The sequence below is a fragment of the Camelus ferus genome, chromosome 5, assembly GCF_009834535.1.
Source record: "Camelus ferus isolate YT-003-E chromosome 5, BCGSAC_Cfer_1.0, whole genome shotgun sequence".
Lineage (NCBI taxonomy): Eukaryota > Metazoa > Chordata > Mammalia > Artiodactyla > Camelidae > Camelus > Camelus ferus.
Genome location: NC_045700.1, coordinates 82,023,758 through 82,040,834, shown reverse-complemented (window position 1 = coordinate 82,040,834; position 17,077 = coordinate 82,023,758). Strand labels below are relative to the sequence as shown.

At 39.4% G+C, this 17,077-nt stretch overlaps 1 long non-coding RNA gene across 1 annotated transcript in view; it reads right to left on the bottom strand.

Annotated features, from left to right (window-relative positions):
* Positions 1–17,077, bottom strand: part of LOC116663773 — a 212,305-nt gene that overhangs the window by 147,407 nt on the left and 47,821 nt on the right. The window contains exon 3 of the long non-coding RNA XR_004320102.1: positions 2,245–2,356. This is a non-coding gene — a long non-coding RNA (uncharacterized LOC116663773). The remainder of the gene's footprint in view (positions 1–2,244; positions 2,357–17,077) is intronic.

The window sequence follows — 17,077 nt, the reverse complement described above, 5'->3', positions numbered from 1 at the left end:
GGGGGAGTGAGGGTCACCCCAAATCAGTCTGTCAGTCCTATGCTGCTGACCCAATATCACAAGATGCCATGAAAGAAATGCCACACTGGCCAATGAATGTAAGCCACTCAACAACACCCTAAACTGGAGTCCCACAGATCTTTGGGACATCTGGTCAACCCCGTACATAAGCTGGACAGTCAGAGAGCATCCCAATGGTTGAAAGGAGGCCCAGGGTCCATACAGGCCCAGGGTCAGTGTTAAGGTGCCCCATCCAGAAGGTGCTGCCAGTCCCAGCCAATCCCAGAGAAACTGGACAATTTTGAGGAAGGCACTCCAAGGGCATGGCCCCCTGAGGTACAGCCACCAGTGTGGCAGCCTGGCTCACTGGGGTCTGAGGGTAATACCAGCCACAGCATTTTTAATATGTAATCAAAGAAATGTTGGGGGAGGGTATAGCTCCAGTGGTGAACACATGCTTAGCATACAGAAGGTCCTGGGTTCAATCCCCAGTACCTCCTCTAAAAATAAATAAACCTAATTACCTCCCCCTGACAAAATAAAATAATTTAATAATATATATATATAAAAAGAAATGTTGATTTACAGGATACATTTAGTTAGGGGTTGCTGAAATATATTTATTTGGTTTGCCATTATTTCCATGTATAATAAAATTATGGCTAAACATCCCAATGCAGAAATGGCTTCCAGGAACACTCCTATTCAAAGGTGGAGGGCCAGAGGTTGTGTAATGATATGACACTTGAGCCAAAAGAATGTAGGTAGTGGCAAGAAGTAGGTTTGAAAGTAGGCAACCAAAAGTTAATCTATAGAAAAATTTTTTCAATCTTAACAGCTTATGTATTAATATAAATATATTAATATGAGACATATGAATATTGATAGAGAAATTTTCCCAAATTTAATCATCTTAATAATTCATGTAAAATTACCAATAAAAAGTACCAAAGAAGCTTCTTAACTATTAATATTAAATTTCTTAAAGAAGAGACTGAGTTACCTTTTTATCTTCTATACAGAAAATGTTACAAACTCATTATCACATAACAAGATGATCAAAGACTACGCAGTCAAAAATGTAAGAAAAAGTATTAGAGAGTTACGTTAGCAAGTCTATTAATACACCTATAATGATTCTGGATTTTGTGATTTTTATGGCAGTCAACTTAAGAAGTTTGTAATACTGTGATTTCATTTCTCAATCTAAATAAACGTTTATTTTCATTTCTAATTTGTATTCTTCTTTTAAAGAAAGTCTTAAAAATTGTATAACCTTCCAGGCTCACAAAACCGAGTTCTATCCCTGTTTATGGGGCTACGTCTTACACACTTCAATATAACTGACTTGTCAATTGAAATTCGTCATTGGCTATGAAAACAGACATGGATTTATGAGTTCCTTTGGGTAGGAACTACAGTATTTTCTCCCCAAAAGGAGTCATTCACACTTAGACTCAAATAAATACATATATTCTTATCAAATGAGACTTTCATCGGATGTAAACCTGCATGCAAATATTCCCTAATCTCTTCATCCTGACTGTTACGAGACTGAATCCTATTGTGCCTTTTGAAGTTCCTGTTCCTGAAAATTCATTTAATTCCTAAGCAAGGTTTACATTAATTTCATCTTTGTTTTCCAACCAGCTCCTACTTTCATGAAATCCTCTTGGGAGGAGTTCCTCAAGTATTGAGGACTGTTTCGGCCAGCTGTACAGGGCTGGGCTAAGGGCCAATGTGTGTAAATATGAGTGGGGTCACCAGGTCAGCAGATACTGGCTGGGTTGGGCTCAGGCTGCATCCTCAGAGGGGCGGTTCTCCACCTCATAGCTGGGGAGACTGACTCCCACAGCCACATATGCTGTATATGACCCAACACACAGCACAGTGGAATTGGAGCACTTGAGTTTAGGGTGGTCACTTCCAATGCGGCAGATGGGAGAAAAGAGCAGGATACCAGTGGGAGATATTAGAAAGCTGGAACACTTTAGAGCTAAATTACCTAATCTGATTTTAAAGCAGTTTCCATGGGCTAAGGCAGGAGTAAGCCAAGGGGCATCCTGTTACAGTCAATATGAAAACAATGAGTTATGACCAGTCACTTACCCTAGATTCAGCTTCCATAATTAAACATGCTCTTATTCCCTGAATTTGTGTTGGCCAGGGCAATTAACATGAAATGTGCTAACAAAACAAAATCAAAGTCTCAGCAATTTAATAGAACATAAATTTATTTCTAACCTGTACGAAGTCCAGTATGGATGCTTGTGGGTCTGTCCTCCAAATGATGACTCAGGAACCCGGGTTGCTTCCATCTGTGGTTCTGCCTTCCTGAAGCCCTGGTGGCATATACCTGGCAGATGGGAGGGTTGAGAAGATGGAAGATCATGTAGGACTTTCTGTAGGCCCCAGGAGTGGAGGTGGAGTGTATCACTTCTGACCACATTGCACAGACCAGCACTCAGTCAGGTGGATTCATTCAGCTGGAGGAGAGGCAGGGAAATACCACTCCACTGGGTGCAAAGAAATGAAAGGAAATGGGTTTGGTGCCACTGTCAACACAAACCAGCTAAATCTTGACTTTCTATGTCAGTTCTCCATATGCCAGAAGACACATTTGCATGCTGATAAAACGTTAAACATCTCCACTTTTTGCCATTGCAAAAACAACTTGTTTGCTTGTTGCAAAATTCATTTATTTGAATTTATGCTTTAAATTAATATAGAAATTTTAGAATCCGATTTGTATGATTCTTCTTGTGTTTAAATAAATTGATCGAATAATCCTGTTCTCTTACTTGGTTCGACGCTGATAAGTGCTACATGGATTAAAGCTGATAGAGTAAATATTTAAAATTCAGAGATGTTGTCTCTTTCATCAATCCACCATCTCTTCCTGGCCTTCCGGTTAGATTGGTGATGCCCTCTGGCCCTTGTCATGTTTTATTTCAGTCCAGTCTCCTTCTAACAGGAGTTTTACAAGGCACCTGCAGTTAATTTGATAAACTAATTTGAACTGAGGAGTTAGGCTGGTTAATTATGACGGCAAATAGTCTCACATCCCTGTTCTGATTTGCACTTTAACCAGCATTTTTCAGTGCTTTCCTCAAAGCTTTTTAATTTTGAGAGAAGCTAAAGGTGTTGGTTGAGGAGTGAGTGGGAAATCCCCCTCTCTTATATGGTTAGGTCTCTTCACGTGGCTAATTCTACAGCTTTTCTTGGAGATTCATAATGTACATAAGACCATCATAGGTCCAGGGAAACCTTCAATAAAGACATCAGTTTCCTTTGTTTATTCCAGTTTTCCCAAACTTTTCCCATCATGGGGGTTTTTCTTAATTGTTTTTTTTTTTTTGGTTTGTAGTTTTATAATTTCTTTTTCTTTCTGCGTAACTCATACACAAATCATGAAATATGTCTAATCCAGGAAATATAAAGTGCAACAGAGGCCCAGTAAGGGCAATCATTGAGGCAGGGGATTCGTACGTGGCCTCATGAACCATCCTCACTCTGCTGGTGGGGACATCACTGGCTTTAGTTTCTCAACCTCTCGTGTCCCAATCCCACGTGTGTTTGCCAAGCTCCTAATTCTGTGTTTTATCCATCGAAATCAGCATATCCCCAGTGACAGATTAAAAAAAATATATGAATCTCAACAATCAGTCACCTCGTGGGAATTCCAACCTCTCTTCCATTTAAATTAAAGAAAATTCACAGTCAGCATTACTGTTTTCTTTAGTCTGCTCCACATAAAAAACATTTAAATCAAATTTCAAATTTTCCCACTTTGGGCTTTACACTTCAAGAGAAAAGAACTCTGTCCTCTCCAAGGGAAGGACTTTTGGAAAAAAATAAACCAAATAAATCCAATGAGCCCCCTGCCAGCAGTCCCCCTTCTTGTCCAGCTTTTACCCGCTGGGGGGAAAAAATAAACTTCCCATTTGACTCTCCCTTGCTGACAGTCTCTTCTAACTGTATCACAAATTAAACTGTAAAATAAATAAATGAATCAAAGCAGCTGCTATAGGATGGGAAATGCAAAGATGTGTGAGAGGGACGTTTATGAGGAAGGAAATCTCGGCATCAAATGATCTGAAAGCATCCAAGTCAGTGTTTTTGATGTGGCCCTACTGTAAATGGGGCAGCCAGGGGGTTTTCAGCAACAGTGAGTGATGTCCACACCAAAATGAAAACTTAAAACTTTGTGTAGATGAGCCACCAAAACTAGACAGTGAAAAGAAGGGCAGGATAACTCTGACCAACTCTCTTCTACTTCCATCTCCTACTAAGAATCCACAAAAATCAATCATTAGGAGAGCAAAAGACAGCACCAACCTGGTTGGTGGAGTTACTGAGATGACCAGAAAGGTCACTTGTGCGCTGAGTGGTGGTTTCTCGCCTACAGGTATTCCCTATTGATCAGAATGACGCCTCCAGCCAGATGAAGCTTGAGCAGGATTCTGAGTGCCGGTCCCCCACGCCTCTCTGTTCACTCAAGGTGTGCATCTACATCTCACCTCTCCAAATGGACTGCAAACTCATTGGCAGCTGGGCACATTTTTCAGATTACTTTATACCCTTCACAATGTTTGGAACACTGCTTTAAGCTTCATGGACATCCAGTGGCAGCAGGGTCATGGATCAGAAGTTATGACTTTCAGGTCCTTGTTTCACTACTTATTAACCATGTAACCTTAAGCAAGCCACAATTTCTCTAAACCCCAGTCTCTTCATCTGTATAGTTGATATAATAAAAAAAATTAGTGCCTCCATCATGGAGTTGTTTAAAGAGTGAGGTGCAGAGCCAGAGCAAAAAGATGGGTGGTATACCACTCAGATAAAAAGAATAAACATTTCCTTCACCCAGAAAGTTTCTTCAATCCACTATTCACTCAACAGCGCCCCTTTCATACACAAAGACTGACCCCAGATAACTGCTGATCTGATTTCTATCATCACTGACCCCTTTCCCTATTCCAGAGGGTCATATAAATGGAATCACATAGTATGTATACTCTTTTTTATCTAGCTTCTTCCTCTCAACATAGTATCTGTGAGACTCAATCATGCTGTTACATACAATTGAAGTTATTCTTTTTCATGGCTGCATAAGTTTCTATCACGAATATGTCACAATCTGCTTGTCCATTCACATGTTGCCAATCTATGGAGCTGTTTCCAGTTTGGATCTACCATGAATAAAGCTGCTATCAATATTTGTATTCACGCCCCTTTGCAGGCATCTGTTTTCTTTTCTATTGGATAAATACTTATGAGAGGAATTGCTAGGTAATCGTGTAAGTGCATGTCTAACTTCACAATACATGTGTCAATCAATTTCCCTAGTGGTTCTACCCTTTTACATTCCAACCAGCTAAGTATGAGAGTTTCAACAGTTCACTAGCACTTGATGGTGTCAGTATTTTAAACTGTAACAATTTTAATGGGTGGGTTCAAAATATCTTGTGGTTTTAATTTGCACTTCCTTGATGTTAAACAACTTATCATATAAGCATTTGTCATTCTAATATCTCTTTTTTGGAGTGTTTATTCAAATTTTTGCCCATTTTTCAATTGGGTGATTTGTCTTTTTATCATTGGTTTGTAAGGATTCTTTATATATTCTGAATAAGAGTCCTTTATTAGCTAGATGTATTGTGAATATCTTCTCCCTGTCTGTGTCTTTTCACTTTTCAATAGTGTCTTTGAAGAGCAGAAAGTTTTAATTTTTGTGAAGTCTCGTTTAAAAAATCTTTGCCTATACAGTATTAAAAGTATTCTCTTCCTTCTTTCAGAAGCTTTACAAATTTAGCTTGCATGTAGGGCTGTCCTGAAAAGTGTGTATTTTCATTTGTTAGTTTATTTGATCTGAAATAAAATGTTTGAGGTTGAGAAATACCACTTGGACAGCTTGATTTAGGACTTAGAATCTTGCAATTAGAGATCAATAAAGAATGTCTAAGTCAAGTCTCATTTTGTTTGTCCATTTAGCAAGTTGTAAAATAATTTGAAGTGGGACACTTCTGACAGTGAAAAGGGGTACCAGTCATAATCATGCCAAGATAAGAGGCAGACACCAGGACTGTTTGTGGCAAACTCTGACATATGGTCACTCTAGATTCAGGTGTCCTGACTCCAGGTTAAGAATCATCCTTGGACATTTTCCATTAATAGTGATGTAATTAATAAATTCTCCTGTAGCATGCCTTTGTTTATTGCAACTACTAAAACACTAATTGAAATGTCAAAAACAGTTGAAGATTGGCATGCATGTACCTTTTCAAATTAGCGTTCCCTCTGGATACACATCCAAGAGTGGGACTGCTGGATCACAGTAAGGAATCTCCATACTGTTTTCCATAATGGCTACCCCAAACTATATTCCCACCAACAGTGTAGGAGGGTTCCATTTTCTATACCTTCTCCAGCATTCATCATTTGTGGACTTTTTACTTATGGCCATTCTGACTGGTATGAGGTGATACCTCATTGCAGTTTTGATTTGCATTTCTCTGATAATTAATGATATTGGGCATTTTTCATGTGCCTATTGGCCATCTGTATGTCTTCACTGAAGAAATGTCTGTTTAGGTCTTCTGCCCATTTTTTGATTGGGCTATTTGTTTTTTGTGGGTTTTTTTGTTGTTATTGAGTTGTATAAGCTGTTTGTATATTCTTGAAATTACTCCATTGTCAATTGCATAGTTTGCAAATATGTTCTCCCAGTCCATAGGTTGTCTTTTCATTTTGTTTATTGTTTCCTTTGCTGTGCAAAAGCTTTTAAGTTTAATGAGGTCCCATTTGTTTATTTTTGCATTTATTTCTATTGCCTTGGTAGAATGACCTAGGAGAATATTGCTACAATTCACATCAGAGAATATTTTGCCTATGTTCTCTTCTAGGAGGTTTATGGCATCTTGGCACCCCAATGTTCACAGCAGCACTATTTACAATAGCCATGGCATGGAAGCAACTCAAATGTCCATCAACAGATGATTGTATAACAAAAGATGTATATGTATACTCAGTAAAACACTCTCAACCTTAAAAAAGAATGAAATAATGCCATGTGCAGCAGTATGGACAGACTTAGTGATTAAGATTAAATGAAATAAGCCAGAAAGAGAAAGAAAAATACCATATGATACCACTTGTGTGAAATCTACAAAAAATGAAAATGACATAAATGAACTTATTTACAGAACAGAAACAGACTCACAGACATAGAAAACAAACTGATGGTTACCAGGCGGGAAAGGGGATGGGGAGGAATAAATTGGGAGTTCAGGATTTACAGTTGTGGTATATACAATGGTGTATTACTCAGTCATAAAAAAGAATAAAATTATCAGATTTGCAGCAACATGGATGGACCTGGAGATTGTCATACTAGGTGAAGTAAGTCAAAGAAAGAAAAAATACCATATACTATCACTTATATGTGGAGTTGATTTTTTTAAAAAAGGCACAAATGAACTTATTTACAAAACAGAAACAGACTCACAAACATAGAAAACAAACTTATGGTTACCAGGGGGTAGGTGGGAGATGGAGGGATAAATTGGGAGTTCAGGATTTGCAGATACTAACTACCACATATAAAATAGATAAACAACAAGGTCCTACTATATAGCACAGGGACCTATAGTCAATATATTGTAATAACCTATATTGAAAAAGAATATAAAAAGGAATATATATATATATAACTGAGTCACCGTGCTGTACACCAGAAACTAACATAACATTGTAAATCAACTATACATCAGTTAAAAAAAAACAACAACAGTTGAAGACTGAAATTGTCAGTCTTCTCTCCCAGGTCAGGGACAAGGGGCATCACACATGGTTTAAAAACCAAGACTCGTAACTTTCGCATTCTTCAAGACTGACATTTGAGACTGAACAAAGAATTTTCAACTCCGGTGTTCTGTAACTCCTTCAGGGAGCTCTTCTAAAAAGATATACTGTTACTGCGCCAGTTTGCATCACCATTTGGTTTAATTATTATTCGTAATTGGGAAATAATTAGATAAAACTGATGATGTAAACCCCAGTGGAAAATAGACATCTCTTAAGAACTCTAATGTTTTCCGTCACTTAAAAGGAATGGGATATGACTTAGTGGAGGAAAAAAACTAATTAGAAAAGCAGACACATCTTCTCCCTCTCCTCATATTTCAGGCATGCTGGCAAGTACTCAAAATGATCAGAGTGGCCTATTTCTCAAGGACCCCAGGAGAGCATGATCATTTAAATCATCATCTCTGGAAAGTGCCTTGAGCACTTGTCTTTGCCTTCTTGTGATCTTTGGTCAGGAGAGAGAACTTGGCTCTCCAGACTGGCATGGCCACGCAAAATACTGGCTGAAGGAAAACCGAGGTCACATACACACCAAAGTGAATCCAGCCAAGTTAGGATTCCTGCCCAGAGAAACACATTCGAGCAGAATGAGGAGCCAGAAATGCTTTATGCTGCCACCACCCCCACCCCCCAGCAAAAGGAAAACAAGACTCCATCCAGGACACAAATCGGCTTTCGGAAAAGTTTGACAACACGAGATGAGAAAGAAGAATTCAGATGTTCAGACGTGGGCTTAGCAACCATGGCTGATCTCAAGCTTCTGAAACGAAGGTTCTAGAGTTGAAAAGAGATGCATAAAATCTACTTTGAGAGTCAGTTCTAGCACACACCACTGCACAATCTGCTAATTTTTCCATCTTTGAAATGGATCTATGTTAGGTCCTATCTTCTTAGGTTCGTACTCTTTGAGCATCGCAATCAACTTGCCTGTGTTCCTATGTGATTTCCTGAGTTTCTCCTGCTCCTCCCAGGAAACATCTGGAAACAAGAAGGGCACATTGACCCCTTCACTCTCTTATTTCACATCTTTACTAGTCACAAGATGAATGGGAAATGGAAGAATAAATCAACTTAAATCTATCTCCTCCTTCTAAAGTAACAAGTAAAAACTTTTGCTTAGCTAAGGGTGGGTTAACATTATTAGGTTCAAAACAGAAAACAGTGTGTTGCCTTTTCTATAATACACTAGATGTGAAAAAAAATGTACTCAAGAAGTCTTTTGGGACATTGTGGAAATCCTTTTATTCGTAAAAATTCTGTTTATAGTTTTTAGTTTATGCTATTCAGTATAGAATATTTGGAAACAAACAGTACAATATTTGGGTTTTCTTTTTCCTCTTCAGTAATTCTTTTGTAATTAGTGTCATGGATTCTTTCAAAATCAAGAGAAAAATATGTTAAGAGTGTTTTTGTTCCTTCTTTGTTGAAACATGGTTGAATGTTTATTATCATAATTTTGATTGCTATTGAACCACCTCATGTGATGTACTTCGAACTTTGTGAGCAATTATTTGGCTTACGCTCATGATTTGTGCATTAATACCATTCAAGGTTATGCAGTAACAATCTGAAATTATGATAATAAACACTGAACCACATTTCAACAAAATATGATAAACTCTTGTGAGGTTTTTTAATCTTTTCATTAACAAAGCATCTCATGCTTCAGTGACACTTTAATTACCAAGAAATTATTCAAGAAAATATGTAGTTATTTCTAGTAATTGACAGTGACTCTATATGTAACACTTCTTTATGTTAAAATAATTGCTAAAATGTGACCTTTTTCCCCCTAGACATGTGGTTTAATTGATTGTATTCTGTTTTTCAAATAAAAAGGTAATAAAAATATCATCACTGAAGTACATAAGTGATTCCAATTCAACTGAAGACTGTTTTAGTGATCTCAAAAACAACTTTTGATAATGACCAGTGTTGATTAAATTATCTTGATAAATTTAGGGTAATTATTTCAATTTATCCATTTATCCAATGTACTATAACATTTTCTTTCCCATAAAGGCTTTGCCAGTCATTCCAAAACCTCATGTATATTGCGAAGAACATTCCCTAAGTGGCTATTCAAAAAATCAGAACCCTTTGCTTATATATGAACATTCATTAAAGAAAAGGGAAAAGCTCTTCTCTCAAAAACTAAAGCTACTCTTGGGATAAAATTATTTTGATCCCTTCTAGTTTTAAAATTTCAATACTATATGATTCTATAAAATCTCTTCCTAACTTAGACACATTATTTAAACAAACAAACAAAAACCAAAAGTCCAAATGTGTCCATCTCCCTGCTTCCTATTTTTTCACCTGACAGTTTGGTCTAGGGAGAGCCTTAACTCAAGGACCAGATATTACACAACTCCTTCCATAAACCTCTGCTTTTTTTTTTTTTTTCCCCCACTGCTCCTTTCCTTCTCTTAGTCAGGACAAAATAACTACCGGATAAGTCTTTGTCAAAACACACTGTCCCTTTTGAAACTGACCGGCATGGGGGATTTTATTTTAACCAACGGTATACAACCAGGACCCACACAATGGCACAATATCAATGTAGTTTAATTTGAACAAACATCAATACAGATTCCACATAGCAGAGAGGGACTGAACATTTTTTAAAACCATGGACACTGCAGGACACAGACATTCTCTTGTATGTTTCCATCTTCTTTGCAAAATCACTCTCAGGGTCATTCTCCTATGAAAATTTTAGAACGCACACAGGTCTAAAACCAGAGTAATAAAAGCCTGACATGTACGCTCTGTGATCTCTGGGAGGCTATTTGGGGAACTACAGATGCCTAAAGATTTGGTGAAACCACTTGGAGGTGTGGTCGGGAGGAACTGAGGATAAGGTGAGCAGTGGGTCCTTGGCACCTTGGCTGTTATTCAACCAGAGCTGCTCTGAATTTATCTATTACACATGTTGGGGTTTTCTGGTTGACTGTAATTTGAAGAAAGCCTTCATTCTCTCTTAGTCTATAGACTAGGAAGCGGCAGTCGCTGTGGGTACAACTGATTTGCCCTGAGTCAAACACCGGCCCAATGGCAGTGCCAGGTCCCGAGTACAACACAACTGACTCTCGGTCTAGTGCTCCTTTTCATAGAAGACGTCTCTATCTTGAGACAGAAAAGTCTTCCAGTGTTTTGATTAATAGTCTATGGACTTTAGAGCTATCCCCATGTTTCCTCAGAGGGAATAAACTCCGCCAGGCAGAGATCTAAGGCCACAAGCATTACTCAACAAAAACACTGGCCCTGAATCAGGACTCAGCTTATTGTAATGTGCCGGGGCATGTAATAGAATCCTCTCTCTCTTCATCCAGCATCCAGACAATTAGCCAGCTATGCCCTTGGGAGACTATTACTCCGCATATGTGATGTCTAGATACAGAGCAGGGGTGACTGCTCCTTAGGGAGACGCCGCTATTCACTGGCTGAACGTTTCAGCGCCACCTCTCACAGCTCCAGTGGGTTTAACAAGGACGACAGCCACGTCTCGTGCGTTCTCGTTCAGTTCTCTCTTGTATATACTGGGTGGCTCCTTCCTTCCCATCCCATTCACTGCAGAAATCATCTTCTCCTTCCCCTTTGCTGACGGAGAACGTTTTTTCAGTGGAATGGGAAGCCTGAACGCATAATGCTTTTGGAATAATTTTTTCCAGTGTTTGTTTTTCACTCATCTCAACACGTTTTAAGTTTGACGGCGAGAGAGGGCTTTCTATTTTACTATGCGTTAGCGAGGGTGTCGTCACTCAACGCATCCCGCGAGCTTTTTACATTCTCAGTGCTCTGTCCTTCTTCTGACCTTAAACTTTCTCCCTGCCCGGAAAGAAAGCTTTTCATGAGAACTGACAAACCCCTACAAGCTGAGTTGGACAATGAGACAAGCAGTGAATAGGGCAGATTATTGTCGGAGGAAATGGCAACTTCCTCATCAAAAATCATTTGTTCAACATAAAACCCAGGAGCCTACTGCAAGCTAACAGAATTGCTCCCCGACCGCCAGCAGATCCATAAATTCTTAGGAATATATAATTTCTCAGGAGCACAGAACAAGAGTGGCACTTGCAGGTCTCAAGGACTTTACTTCTCTTTGCATTAGACATATCCTCCCCCTGTGTCCAGCCTGGACACGTCCTCAACTGCTTTCAGACCAAGCTCAGAGAGAGCCCATCAGCTGGAGCAAAACCACTGACCCCTTCTGCTACTTCTGGTTGGAATTCTACTTAAGAGACCCTAAAAGCAGCACACACACAAAGAAAGGAAAACCAGCCCATCCTGAGCACCAGTGGCTGGCAAGCTCCTCCTGAGCCATTGATTGGCTGTAGGGTGCCGTCTGCTGACAATTCACCAAGGGACCCAAGAATGGTGCTTAACTTGCTGAGCAGAGCGCCATGCCCTCATCTTTAAAACAGGACCCAAAACTGCACCTCCCTGCATGGAACTGTTGTGACATTTAAGCAAGATAAGGAATATCAAGTGATTGATCCAGCACTGAGCCAAATCTGACATTCAGTAAATGTCACCGATTAATATTATGTGTCCTTTAATCCTCTGAACAACCTTGTGAAGAGAGCATTATTCCCATTTCACAGATGAGCACAATGAGGTACAGACCATAAAGGAGCTTGTACACATAAGCTTTGCTGCTCGTGGCACCCTGTTCTTCTTGTTGGTGGCAGCCTCTCTACAGACATTCAGACTCCTGTGATTTTTTTGATAAATGAGCAGAAGAGTGATGCAGTTACACCTAGGTCTACCCTTGTGCTGTGGGGTCTCACTCCACCCTCGGCATGAGGGGACTGCTCAGCCCTGGCATCAAAGGGAAACTTAAGAGAAGACGAAGTCTCCCAGGCCACCTACAGCGGGATTTCCCAGCCAAGGGCTTGTGGAGCAAAACCCCTCCAGTGCCCATAAGACTCCAAAACCCCCACTAAGGGGGTCACCAGGCTGTAATTGTTTCTCCTTTAATTGTCCATCTCGTGTGAACAGAGTCCAGGTTTGGGCCGGCGTACTTCAAATAACACCCAAGTTACTGTTCCAGGTATTGTGGTTCAGTTATTTCCAGTGAGCAAGGACAGACTGCAATATTTAAGTCCCAGGTTCACTGTAAACAAAGAAAATCCATCAGAAGCAGGATATCTTAAGAGAAATCCTTTCCAGGTTTTTACTACTGGCTGCAAGGGATAAAAACCTTTCAGTTGCTGATGGCTTGGTGTCCCGGTCGGTACACATTTACAGTGAGGAGACTGATTTGTTCCGGTGAAGGCTTATACAGCCTCTGAAGCAGTCCATTGAAACAGTGGGTGTTAAATGTGTGTGTGGAAGCCCTTCAGTGTCACCCGGCTTAGCCTCTAGATCCAACACAGCGCCAGAGAGACGAGATGTTCTTAGAAGGTCACCCCCAGACGTCTGAGCTCTTGACTACTCAATGGATGTTTATCAAGCAACTGCTTCCATATTAAAAGCCCTGAGTTAGAAGACCAGGGAATTGACTTCCTTCTAATCTTACATATGCAGTATGGGCTCTTGGTTAATGGCCTAACCTCTTTGTGCCTCTCTTTAGCCATCTGTAAAATGGGAACAATGACTGTCCTTATCTTTCAGGACTTATATTTTTCAGGTTTCTTCACAAAAAATAGAACTAGTAGGATAAGGATTTAGACAGATAGATAGATACACAGACAGACAGATACACACACATATACACACACAAAGAGATTAAGAAATTGGTTCACACAATTGTGGGAACTGGCAAGTTCAAAATCTGTAGGGCAAATCAGTAGTGTAGAAATTCAGGTAAGAGTTGATGTTTCAGTTTTGAGTCCAAATTCCATAGGGCAATGGGCTAGATGTCTATATTGCAGTCTTAAGGCAGAATTACTTCTTTGGGAAGCCTTAATCCAATATACTTGTAAGGCCTTCAACTGATTGGATGAGACCCACCCAGATTTTGGAGAGTAATCTGCTCTACTTAAAAGTCAACTGATTGTAAATTAATCATATCCACAAATATTTTCACAGCAACATCTAGGTTAGTGTTTGGCCAAACAATTGGGCACCATAATCTGGCCAAGTTACACAGAATTAACCATCACAAGGCCATTTTAAAGTTCACACCAAGTGAGATCATATACAGGATAGGAATTTCAAATATATAAAGAGCTGCACAAATATTAGTTTTTTTTTAAATAAACATTGAACCGCTGTGTCGCATGAAGAATGTGAAGATGAATAAATCAAAGGTCTGCCCTCAAATCGCTTACCATCTAATTGAGATGCCAAGATTCACAGGGAGTGAAGTGCTACCAGGCTGCCTGAGGAAACGCTGAAGGAACAGTGTGAAAATAGAGCCATCTATGGGTCAGAGAGGTTGCTAATGGCCACAGGGTCCCAGGGAGCCCCTTTGAAAGAGCCCCTTCCCCAGAAAGGACCTTCCAGCTACTCACTTCATCCTCATGCAAATTATCACTCTCTCCCATGACACTTCACTCTTTTTCTCCTTCGTAATATATTGTAACACATGATTATTCATTTGCTTGCATGTCTCACTGTCTAACATTGTTCTCACTCATATTAAAATTCTATGAGAGCAAGGAGGTCCTATTTCTTGTTGTCACCATTATCCCCTCAGCATTTAACACAGTGCTTAACACGTGATGGGTTTACAAATTATAGTCTGTGAATGTTTGAGTAAACATTATACTTATCACCAAGTTTTCTCTACAGCAAAATTTTACCAACTTTTAATTATGAAAAAGCCCCCACACACAGAAACATTGAAAACTGTACCATACACAGCCATATATGAACTACCTAAATTCAATTGTTAATATTTTTCCAAAACTATGTTGAATTAAAGTGACATGAGTAAAGCATCCTTGTCTTGTTCCTGATCTTAGAGGAAATGCCTCAGCTTTTTACCACTGACTGATGTTAGCTGTGGGTTTGTCATGTGGCCTTTATTATGTTGAGGTACAGTCCCTATGTACCTGCTTTCTGGAGAGTTTTTATCATAAGTGGATGTTGGATTTTATCAAGAGCTTTTTCTGCATCTATTGAGATGATCATAAGGTTTTTATTTTTCAGTGTGTTAATACGGTGTATCACATTGATTGATTTGCAGATACTAAAATATCCTGATATTTAAAGCTGTTTTATTTTATTAACCAGTATCTAGTCGAGATTCTGGAAACACTTCTAAACACACACACACACACACACACAGAGAGACATAAACACACACACACACACACACACATATTACAATTTGTGTTTTTAATATCTGAGGTCTTAAAGAACTAATCCAATTGTTTTGTAGAATGTTCTATATTCTGGACTTGTCTGCTTGTTTCCTTTTGGTTCATTTAACTTGTTCCTCCAGGTCCCTTATAGCCTGAAAACTAGAAGTCAGGCTTTAAAGTTTGATTAGATTAGGTTAAACTTATTTTCTGAGAATAACTGATAGGCGATGCTTCTTAGGTCATATTGCATCTTATCGGGGACACACACATTTTAGCATGTTCACCATTTGGAGTGCCAGGATTAACCATGTGATCAAGATTATGACTGTCTGATCAGTCTATTATATATTGGTGTGTATTTTCCCCCTTGTATGAGCAGGAACTCATCCAAGCAAATTTTTAAAAATGTATTTATAATTGAAATCCGAGTTAAATTCCTTTCTATGGGATTTACTATTCAAAAAGCTAGTTTATTTGTAGAACTTCTTTATTCCTTTCCTTTTAGAGGGAGGATGACTGCATGGGGTCGGGTGGGAGGGAGTCTTCAATTACCTTTGCAGAAAATGTTGCTTAGCTTAAAATCAAGTCTCCATGAATTTTGAAATAAAAGCATCCCCTCCATATATTTTAAGAGACAGCATTTTGTACAAATCTTTACAGCATTTTTCACTCAGCATTAATTACATATATCAACTTTTCATCCTTCCTGAAAACTGGTATTATTTATGAAACTCACAAGAAAAGACACAATTAATCTTTATGATTCATTGTTTTCGCCTGCAAAGAACTAAGGCATATACAGAGTTGAATTTTTTTTTTCCCCTACTGGGGTTGTATAATTGGGTTAAATCAGTGCTACTCAATTCAGTGTAGCGCTGCTGGTAGAGGCAGTGTGCTGGGGGTACTCCATAAACGTGGAGCCTCCTTCTGAAGCATCATTTTTTCTTAATTGTAAGTAATTTAAAACATCTCTATATACCAAAATAAATGCATATATATTACAGAATGAAATGCAGAATTCACATGAATTTAAAGATAGAACATAAAGCCACCTCAAGTAAGCTACCATTACTCCCTGTATTTCCTGTGACTCCCCACGCCCTCCCCACACACCCCCAGCCCACTGATGGACACTCTTCTCTGCTCTTTGAAACCCTAGGTTAATTAAAGCACCTAGCTAACCTGCCAGCAAAAACTTAAAACAACAAAAACAAACTTCTTCTGAAAGATTCACCTAAGATTTCCAACAGCCGCTCTCTCCAACCTCACCCTCTGTCAAATAAACATTCATTATGGGAACTGGAGATTGGGCTTTAGGGGACCCTACCCCTGTTCAATGATACAACGCAGTAGTCACTTACCTTCCTGGGCTCCCACGCCCAGGCAGGACGCCTCTCATGCCTCGTGTCTGCACCTTCCTTTCTCCTACACTCCATCTTTTCCTTAACAAACATTTATAAAGGACTTACTGTGAGCCAGCCACCTTTCCAAGCACTGGATTAGTAATGATCCTCTTCACATCAACCCTGTATAGTAGGTTCTAATGTCATCACCATGTTACCGATGAGGAGGGTAAAGCACAAAAGAGGTGACTTGCCTATCACAGCTAGGGGCCACAGGAGCCGTGGTTTTAAACCAGGCAGCCTGGCATTTTAACTACAGCACCTCGCCCAGGGCTTTGTCCATAGGACCCCAAATAATGTGTCTGATAATTTTGTTAATATAGCAAGAAAATCTGGAGTTATCTTTGATCCCTCCTCCCACCTTATATTCAGGTAATCACCAAGTTCATAAATGCCTTGAATAGTTCTCTTACTTCCTTACCCTCTCACTGCTCCTGCTCCAGGACACGGCCAGGGCTTCTTACTGGGTGTTTTTGGTCTTTACTTCCTCCCTTCCTCCAATCCAGCCTTTGTACCCTTGCTAGAATTGTCCTCCAAAGCACAACTCTGATC